The 10,590-nt window shown below is 35.6% G+C and overlaps 1 long non-coding RNA gene across 2 annotated transcripts; it reads right to left on the reverse strand.

The window, feature by feature from the left end:
• Positions 1 to 458: 458 nt before the first annotated feature.
• Positions 459 to 9,254, reverse strand: LOC147504986 (uncharacterized). 2 transcript variants are annotated; one of them, XR_015193171.1, is made up of 5 exons: positions 9,237 to 9,254; positions 7,214 to 7,273; positions 6,857 to 7,107; positions 4,897 to 5,085; positions 459 to 773 (listed from the first exon to the last, which is right to left on the reverse strand). It is a non-coding gene; the product is annotated as an uncharacterized LOC147504986 (long non-coding RNA). The 2 variants fall into 2 exon arrangements; XR_015193170.1 differs by lacking the exon at positions 9,237 to 9,254 and having other exon boundaries at positions 7,214 to 7,351.
• Between the last annotated feature and the right edge of the window lie 1,336 nt (positions 9,255 to 10,590).

The raw sequence follows: 10,590 nt of genomic DNA on the forward strand, positions 1-10,590 counted from the left end.
ACCGTGTCGTAAAGACGGATTATACCTAGTTTAAAATAAACCAAAGACGAACACTGATTTGCCATGTGGCCCAATTTTTCATTTATTGATGTCTATAGTGTATAGTATATATTCGTTTATGTCACTACGTTGGAAAATTCTTCCAATCCATATCGTTCATGGGTGGTCTCATTTGAACTGTTAAAAAATTATAGGATCTGAATGTAAAAAGTAAAACAAATCAAGGAAGGAGCCAGGAATCTGAGATGAGGGGGTAGGAGTACAAAGTATAAACGTTCAAAATAGGCTTAGGAGTTATATATATGCTTAGGAGGGGAGTGCAAGCTGCATACGCTTAGGAAATGGTTCGTGACTTCTGACACTGCGTAGTCCAGATAATTACAAGTTAATTAGGCTTCAATTGGATAAACTGCACTAACCTGTCTCTTTAATCTACCTAGATGGACATTCTAATCAACTCAAGGTACAAGTAGAATTCCTTTAGTAGGCACTCTTAATTCTTTTTAAAGACTAAATTAACAGAGGAAGGAACTCATGTTCTTTGCTAATAGTAGGAATGCCATTGCCATGCAATCAAAGACAATTTTATCTGAGCGTACAGGACCAAATAAATTAGTCCACAACGACCAAGTACAAGTATCACTTCATGCTTCCTCCCAAACAAATATTTTCTTCCAGTAAGAACTGGAAGCAAAATCCCTTCAATAAACATTGGAAGATCCCAGCTCCTTTTGGTTGTACGCCTACTCTTGCCGACGGCAAGATACTGCAGGCTGCAAAAATGGGAGAGAGCTCCTTAGTAGACCAAACCTTCGATAGTATCTTGAGCGGAAAAAAAAAAATCAAGAGAGGGACCCAGATTTTTTAACTAGGGTATTCAAGTCGAAATTGACAACGAAACAAATTACTTAAATGTTCAGTTAAAAAAATTCATAGGCAAAAACAATTAACAATTACCTAACGAAAACAATTAACAATTACCAAACGAGTCAAAATGAATTTCATCGATCAATAAGAACAGTTGAGAACACTAGAGCCATACAAGTTTTGTGTACCATACACGTTTATGAATACATTAACTGCCATAAATAAGAGGGGAGATGAGAAATGGAAGATGAATGGATGGAGAAACTGGTGAAAATAGACTAAAGAGAATTGGAGACTTCACGTAAGTATTGTAAAGTTTGTCTTTCAATTGTAAAGAAGTGGTGTGTGATGGACTGGTGACCCTAAGTTAAAGTTCGAAGGGCATCTCCATTCTCCAATTGGGGTAAAATTACACTTCCACGTAGGTGCCACTAGGTAAAGAACAACTCCCCCCCTCATGTATTCATCCAAAATATACATACTGGATAGTCTCCACTAAAAATTAGTACGGTGTGTATTCTAAAACTTCGGACGTTGGTTAAAGTGGCGCTTTGAGAGAAAGATGTCTTGAAGCGCCACTAAAAATGGCATCCCTCCTTTTCCACGTCAACACCCATGTCTTGTTTCTAGTCAATCAACCTCACTTTTTCATTTCTTCTTCTCAGCTTCTCAACCCATTTCTGTTCCTTGTTCTATGTTTTTATTTTTATTTTTTCAGATCGACCTCCCTCTCTCTCATTCTTCAACAGCTATTTGCAACTGATCATCATCATCAATCACTGTTTTTCATCAATTCACTGTTTTTTCAATACTAATTTTCATTCTGAGACAAGAATCTAGAGCTTATTGAGTTCAAAAACACCGAAAAGTGTTCACTTTCACTCTAAAAGATTCTCTTTCAATACTAATTTTCAGTCTGATACTTTTGAATTCATTTCACTCCAACTCGAATATATGATTTCATTGGCAATTTCCGTAATTTTGATTAGTGTGAAGTTTTGAGGTGTGATTGGGATATTTGAGTTGTTGAATCAGTGGTTTGATGGATTTTGAGATTGGTTGAGAGTGTTTATTGGATTTTGTTGATTTTGAGTTGTGACGAGTCAAACGTCCGAAAGTTTTTTTGTTCGGTCATTGGCTAAAGTCTCGCCTAAGTGTTTTAGCAACTAATATCTGGATAGGGAATTCCCCACCCCTTTATTAACTACTAGTATATTACCTAAGATATACCACCCCATTGGAAAGAGTTTTTGACACTTGGGGTGTAAACTTTACAATATACGGTTCTATACAGTTTACACCTCTGATTGGAGATGTCCTAAGGAATAAGGATCCAACATGTTGAATATGAGTGGACTTTCACTACGAAATAATAAGTGCTGGAATAGTGGGCCAAGTTATATGTTATGGGAGTAGTAGTTTTACTTTTATGGAAACGCGTGGGTCCGTCCTTGGGAGAGACTGAAGTATACAAGAATGTGAAAAGTATTCAATTTTCAGCTAGGCGATAGCTGCAAAAGTTGATGACAAATTTCCCTTGGTTTTGAGTTTTTTCTGAGATAGAAAAAGATACATTGGACCGATATTGAAAGTAGGGGAAAAAACATGACAAAAACCAAAAGAAGTGGAGAATAATCAAAGTAAAAGTATAGACCTGGGCACTCAGATTCTCTCCCACTCGGATGGCATACTATTGACAATATGTAACTACAAGTATACAAAATATTGTGGCTGGTAAAAACGAAGTAACAGAATGCAAGTGTGACTATGGAAGAAAAATTTACAGTATACATGCTACAGACATGCAATTTAAAGATTGTAAGCTCCAAAATATCTAACTTTGTTTGGCAAGGTGGTTTTAAGTTCAAGGGAGTGCTATACTTTTTGAATTCAAATCAGTGATGAAATGAAAAGCAGAACACAAAACCACCACAACAACCGATCACCATCCATGACACGTACGACATATGGTGTGACGAAGGTATGACATGTTTTATAGCCCGCTTATCCGGGTATGATGACATGAGCTAAAGCTATAGGCATAATGATGCATGAGCATGGATTATTAATTAATTAGTAGTTTCTATTTTATTTGGTTTCCTAATTCAATTAGGATTAGGATTTAGGATGGTTTCTATTTGGTTTCCAATTAGGTTTAATAGTTGTTTTCTATATAAAGGCATCTAGGCCTTCATTGTTAGGGGGTTATTATTGATTATTAATTCATAATAATCTTTGTGAATTGTTCTTCATGTTTGAAGGTTTAAACTATAGATTTAGGTGTTTGTTTTATTAAATCTTATTGATGTTCATCCATTGTTGAAGCTTCCGCCAACAAGATACATCAAATTTGGTATCAAGAGGCAATCGATTTTTGGGATTTTTTTTTAAAGGAAACACAGCCTCTATAAGCTCTCGTGAACGACAAGCTTGTGTTGCCATTGATCCCATGACAGACAAACACACTGACCACCAACCGAATGATCCAAGGAATGCTTCAAAAGATTCTACTTCTACACCAACTGAAGATGATACAAAATCCCAGGCAGATCATGTGGTTCGGAATAGTATCTTGGTAAGTGAGGACAAATCCAACCAACTTTCAGCATATGATACTGCTGTAAAACATCATCTATTCCCTTCTCGTCAACAATTATTATCAATTGAAGAGGAGAAACCCCTATTGGATTCTACAATGGTGCAATTTTCACCGGGGGCAGCGAAAAATATTACGAAAGAAGTTAAGAAAGATGAACTAGATGGGATTGATTTTCAAATTGCTAATTTGCATGTCATCTTTAATACCCCACTTCCGTCATCTCCAAGATATGGGAATTGTAGTGAGTTACGTAAACTTTCTACTGATTATGTGGGTCCGTATGTATCCAATTTCGAGGAGGATTTTGCTTGCCCCTACAAAGCAGTTCAATGTCTCTTTCGTGACTTCCACTATCCGTTGTGTTTCTCGACAAGAGTACTAGCAATATTTTGGTGCCATGTTATTTATTTGAGTTGATATTTGGGCAAAATTCGAGGTTGAATTTTCTGCCACCATGGGAGGGTGACGTATACGACTATGAAGAGCTTTTGTGCGTTGATGGATTTTTATAACTCCAAACTCGAGGACGAGTTTATTTCAAGCCGAGGAGTATGATGCATGAGCATGGATTATTAATTAATTAGTAGTTTCTATTTTATTTGGTTTCTTAATTCAATTAGGATTAGGATTTAGAATGGTTTCCTATTTGAGAAAGTTGTAAAAATAATAATAATAATAAGAATACAAAAATAAATACAAAATCTTTCTGATGTATCTTGTTGGCGAAAGGTTCAACAATTGATAAACATCAATAAGATTTAATAAAGAAACACCTAAAACTAGGGTTTAAAATTTCAAACATGAAGAACAATTCACAAAGAATTAATAATCAATAATAACCCCCTAACAATTAAGGCCTTGATATCTTTATATAATAAACTCAACTACTAAATCTAATCGATTCCAAATAGGAAACCTCCTAATTCCTATTCCTAATTGAATCCTCCATAAATAATAGAAAGTACTAAGTAGCTATTACTAATTAATAAAATTAAGTAGCTATTACTAAGTAGCTATTACTAATCATTGAGGAGGATACAAGAGGAACAATCTATGTAAGATTTTGATTAAGGAATGCGGGTGTAGGGTCCGCCTAACCCCATAGCTATCATTCAAAAAAAAAAAAAAAATAAAATTAAGTAATCTTCTTCCATGCTCATGCATCACTTTCACATTTGCACTGATCACAATACAATAATCCTTACCCGGTTACCCATCAATATTACAATTTTATGTTCAACGAATTAGCATAAATCATGCCCTCACGGACAGAAATAGTGACTATTCCATCCTATCCAACATATACACTCAAAATAACTCCAACTACCAGATTATACCATCAAGACTTTACTTGGTGCTACTAAGCGGTTATATATACTTTCAAGTTTGCATAATGTAAGAAAAACAATTTTTTTCCAATAAGCACTTACCAGGGCACCACCATAGTTACTGATCATAGCATGAGCCAAAACCAATTGGAGGTCTCCGGGCATACATATTTTTTACGGGAGCTGCCGGAACTCCACGTCGAGTCAACAAGCATCTGAAGTATTCTAGCCTGGGCAACACTGTCACGCTTATATTTCCGGCAGAATTCTCTCTCCTGCTCCACAAGCGCGCTGCAGTAGAAAAAGAAATGAAGATAATTATATATCGTATCAATAATTCAATAGAGTTTTTAACTATTTAGTACCATGAACTTTCATTTTTATTCCTAAATGGTACCCTAACTTCTTTTCATGCCTATCAGTACCATGAACTTCCAATTTTTTATGATTTGATACATTTAGATATTTATCTGACCAACAAGAACCCGTGTGCAGAACTCGGATAAGAAATGATCCATTTTTTTAAAGCACAATGGAACATCTTGTTAGGTAAAAAGTGAGTCCAAAGTTGATTTATAAGTTATATTACAGGAGAGATACATAATGAATTTTTCTTTAAGAAAGGTGAGAACTTAAACAAAGAAAGCGACAATGAAGTGCTCAGTCTAACAAGTGAACGTTAAGATGACAACAACTCAGTCCCTTAGACTCTTAATTTCATCCTCATGTTCAAAGTACGAGTGTAACGGGAATTAGAGTTTAACTCTATAGGAGAAACTGAGTTCAAATTCTGTGGTAGTGTTGTAACTTATGAAGCACCGATACGTCCCTAAGGGTGAAGTATCCGTATTTGACATGGATACGCCCCGATACGCGTCCGATACGTGTCGGATACGCGATTTGGAGTATCCGATTTTATAATTAATTTTTTAATTTCCAACACGCAGGGGACAATAATCTCACACATACAAGAATTTTTTTTGGAACTTCAACAAAAAAAAAACAAGTGAAATAAAATCTAAGTTATGAAGAGATGCAAGAGAAGAAAGATGAAGTGAATCCAAGTTATACATGTAAATTGCTGCTTAATGTGTTTGAATTGGTCATTTTATGAAGTAGAATTGCCATTTTAATTTGAATTTGGTGAAAAATGCTCATATATATATATATATATATATATATATATATATATATATATATATATATATATATATATATATATATTATTCAAACGTGTCCATGACGTATCCGTGTCCTATATTTTTGAAAAATGCCGTGTCCTCGTATCCGTGTCGCGTATCGGTATCCGTGCTTCCTAGGTTGTAACTAAAACGTGCAACACTGCTTCTTAGATCCCAGGGATCACAGACCGACCATAGAACCCTGTTCAATATGTGGAATGCATTAGGTGTCTGCTCGTAGGTTGGGTCGTCAAACGACTGCAGCTTGCAGCCTTGGTAAATAGAATATCTCTGGCCAGAACTTGAACAGTCACAATCGAGTGAGGGAACTTTTTTAATAAGGTGCCCAAATGGGTAGATCTTATGAATTTTTCTTTCCGGACTTGGATCTCCTGAGAATATGAGGTCGCTAATACCAAAGGTAATACAAAGGAAAAATATCCTTCAGCAGCAGAAGAAAGAAAACTCATAATGAGGACTACAAATTATCTGAACGACGTAAAATCTAGACAGATAATGACAAATGACCAAAGAAGGTAGGGCCCCAAGTATAAATGGAACCCTATGTATTAACAATTTAACAGTCTTGTTTTGGGCTCGAGAGCGAATATAGGTCCGTAAGATGTCCATGGGAAAATCTTGAGCGAGTAGATGTGAAGTGTGAACTTCCCGTTAGAATCGGATAAACATCGAGAACTGCCAATAGTAAAATACACAAACTCACTACATGTCATTACTATAAACAATCTTAAGCTATCGTTTCATCTATTTATTCATTCTGTCTACAAGTAACTTCCCGTTTTTTGGTTGGTTCAGAGTGATATAAACTGACTACAAATAAATAACCACTCAATAGTTATTTGAATAAATGACATGCACACCTGAAGCAGCTGCAGCACGTGGCCATATTGTTTGCTGAACATCTGAGGGATCAGCTGTCTCACTCCACATGCAAACTTCTCCGCCAAGCACAAGTTTTTGTTCTAAAACGTCATTTATTCCTTCCAAAGGGTCACTGTTATAGACACCCTCCCAAGGGACATCCAAATGATCAAGGTACCATACACCTTGATTGCTAAAAATGCATCTGAAACCTTTTGCTACAGCTTGTGGGCAAACCCCTCCACCCAACCTGTAAAGATAGATAGATAACAATTTGTTTCCTTAACCTTAATACTGTAACACTTGAGAGTACTTCGAAGTAATTGAATTATAAGAGGTGGCCTCAGAAAACTAACCAATTATGCACCACGGTCCTTGGGTTAAGGTTTTCCTTGAACGTATTGAAAGTCTCTTCCCTGATATCAGATGACAAGGTTCAGATCTATAGTAAAAATTTAATGATTTAACTTTTTGTGTTAGTTGTTGCACCAGAGTAGCAGAGCTGTAATGAGACTTTCACAACTGTAATGCATCACATATATAAACAATTTTGTCAAATTGCCAATTTCTCCATAAGCTCAAACTTATGTAGAGGGGCAAATTCTACGAATATGAGAGAGGAGGCCCGGGGATAGAACATAGGCAGGATGCACCTAGAAATCGGAATTGGGGTAGAGTGACCTAAGCAAGAGTGAGAGCATGTAAGAATATTCTTCCTCACATCCAATCCTTCCAATATATTTCTACATATAAAGATACACATAAATTTAAACAATCAAAATAGCCATGCTCTAGCATCTCTCCTAGAGTCTCAAGTTTCAAATAATTATATTTATTTTTTCTTTTATCTGTAAAACAGTAACATTATTAATTTAAAAAGTGAGGGGACGTAGATAGAGTGAGTGAGCAACACTACTTTGCATTTGTTAGAGTTCTTTTTTATTTACGGAACAATTTCTCAAGGGCGTCCACAGGCCTAGGTGTGTCCCCATGCTGCTTGCGGATGGTCTATTAGGGGATCGGGGAAATCACTTCGACCCAAATTTTTTTGGATGCAAACTGATGTAGATTAAACTGGCGGAAACTTCAATTTATCATAATCTACTCTTGAATTAAACAAAACAACTAAAACTAAAACAAATCTTTATTTCTCTTTGAAATATTCTCAATAACACAACTATCTTTTATTGAATCTCATAAATTCTCAAACAAAACAACTACCAATGAACCCTAATTACAAGCCCTTATTTATACTAACTGACAACAAAGCAAAACCAATAGGAATAAGACATGTGGCCACTACTAATTAAAACAAATCAAATTGGACCAACTAAATTATATGGGGGCTCGCCTATGCGACCCATGGGCTTGACATGACTTTGACTTGACTCATGTCCACATCATTCTCCCATGTTGAAAGAATTCGTCTCGAATTTTGAAGTTTCAAGAATCCACACAATCGTCTCCAAATCATCACACATCACCCTCCCAGTTTTGAGAAGAATTTGTCCACGAGTTTTACCCTTGTAGTGAGTAACAAAAATATTACACCAAGTCGCCCTAGACATTGAACTTGAAAGATGAAGGAATTGTATTACTGCAGAAACATGCGCATCATAGTGTTTAACAAAACCCACCCATATTGAATTCACATGTAGGATAAATAATCTCCCGGGCACCAAAAGAAGTCTTCAAATATAAAATCAGAAACTCAGACTTTTGATCTATGGGTAAGACTTTTGCAGAGACAAAAACTTCAACTTGCTCCTCAATCACCTCCCAACACAGATCAATAGATGCAATCTCTAAATTAGCAGATTTGTAAGAAGTTTCACAAACAACTTCATCTCCAAAAATTGAATAGAAATCAGCAATACCATAAACTTCCAAGTTTTGAAATTTTGTTCGGGTTGTCTCATCTTTGTCTTCATCAAACATGCTAAAAAAATAATCAAATTCTTCTTTTTCCTTGAGACTTTTCTGTCAATCTACAACTTCAACAAGATCGTGCTTGATATTTTTTAGCGATTCTATTAAATTTAAAAACTTTTCCATTGCCTGCTCAATCAAATCCAGTTGTTGAATAGTTGGTTCAGACACTTTCTCAAACATGTTGCTAACATAATCTTGAAAATACCGTGCGACTATCGTTGGAATTGGTGGGGTATATATATATTGGAAGAGGGTTGGGATAAGAGTAAGAATATGCATTAGGTTGCACATATGAAAATACAGAAGGATATGCATATGGATTTTGAAAACATGGTTGGTAAGAAACGACATATGGATACAAGTATGCCATGCCAAAATAAAACAAATGAAAACCCTACTTCTTGACAAAATCCATAAAAATGAAATCTTTCCTAAGAAATATCAAACCTTTTCCCGGATTCTTAGAAAAATTGAATCTTTTCTTTTTCCCAAAAGAGCGATTCGTGCTCCGATACCAAATAATGTAGATTTAAACTGGAAGAAGCAACAATTTAGCAATATCTACACTTTAATTCAAAACAAATAAAAAAACCCTAAAAGTCTCTCTTTTATTGAATCTCATAAATTCTCAAACAAAACAACTACCAATGAACCCTAATTACAAGCTCTTATTTATACTAACTGACAACAAAACAAAGCCAATAGGAATAAGACACGTGGCTACTACTAATTAAAACAAATCAAATTAGACCGACTAAATTATATGGGGGCTCGCCTATGTGACCCATGGGCTTGACTTGACTCATGTCCACATCACAAACCCTATTACTTTAACCACTCCCTGTGTACAATCCTGTCTTGTGGAAGTACCCCAGTAGGAATTTCAGCCTCACGAAAAAAAATTAGCTCGTTTGAATGTCGAGCAATATGAAAAAACTGAAAATTTGTAGACTGTTAGATTAATCCTAAAAACTTCAAATGTCATACACAAAATTTGATAATGTCATACACATTCAAATGAGTTGATCTTTTCTGAGGATGATCTTCACAAATGAAGAGGGTATATCCACAAATACTAAGTCTTTGAAGTGTAGGTCCAGTTCTTTTTATGGAGTGGCTCTAAGGGAGTGCTGTAACAAAGAGGCTATATCCTTTAATTGCCAGACTCGTTAATAATGCATGGAGCTCCAGCTTTAGATCATAATGCATGGAGCTCCAGCTTTAGATCATAATGCATGGAGCTCCAGCTCTAGATCTGCTAAATGAGAATAGTGTATCATCCACGCTCCTAAACCCACAGATCCGCAACTCAATGTCAAAAGAACCGTGAACTTTTCTCTCATTGAAGTGGGATCTCTGTGGTTTCTTTTCAAAAGTTTATGCTATTATATTGTCTTCTTTATTGAAATACTGCTTTACTGAAAAGTTGTCTGTTTGACTTTGACTTCAAATGCTTTTACTAACTCCAACCTACCCACCTAACCCTTTAACCTCATGTTTCTACCTAAGCAGTTAAAATTGGTTTTCGGAAGTAATCGGTCTAGGAGCGGGATGCGATTGGTTAATCAGTTTTATATTATTATATACATAAACAATTATTTATACCTCCAAATTATAAAATAGCAAAACATATCACTAGCTTACCTACTTCACGGACAAAAAACAAAACATCTCTCTTAATCATCTGTGACCATTTCAAGTGCTTTCTCTTTTTGCTAAAAAGGTAACACACTAAGTAAAGAAAGAGAGAACTCACCACAAAAATCGATGAGTCATAAAATGGAAGAAAGGAATACCAACC

This window comes from Coptis chinensis, chromosome 4 (genome assembly GCF_015680905.1).
Source record: "Coptis chinensis isolate HL-2020 chromosome 4, ASM1568090v1, whole genome shotgun sequence".
NCBI lineage: Eukaryota > Viridiplantae > Streptophyta > Magnoliopsida > Ranunculales > Ranunculaceae > Coptis > Coptis chinensis.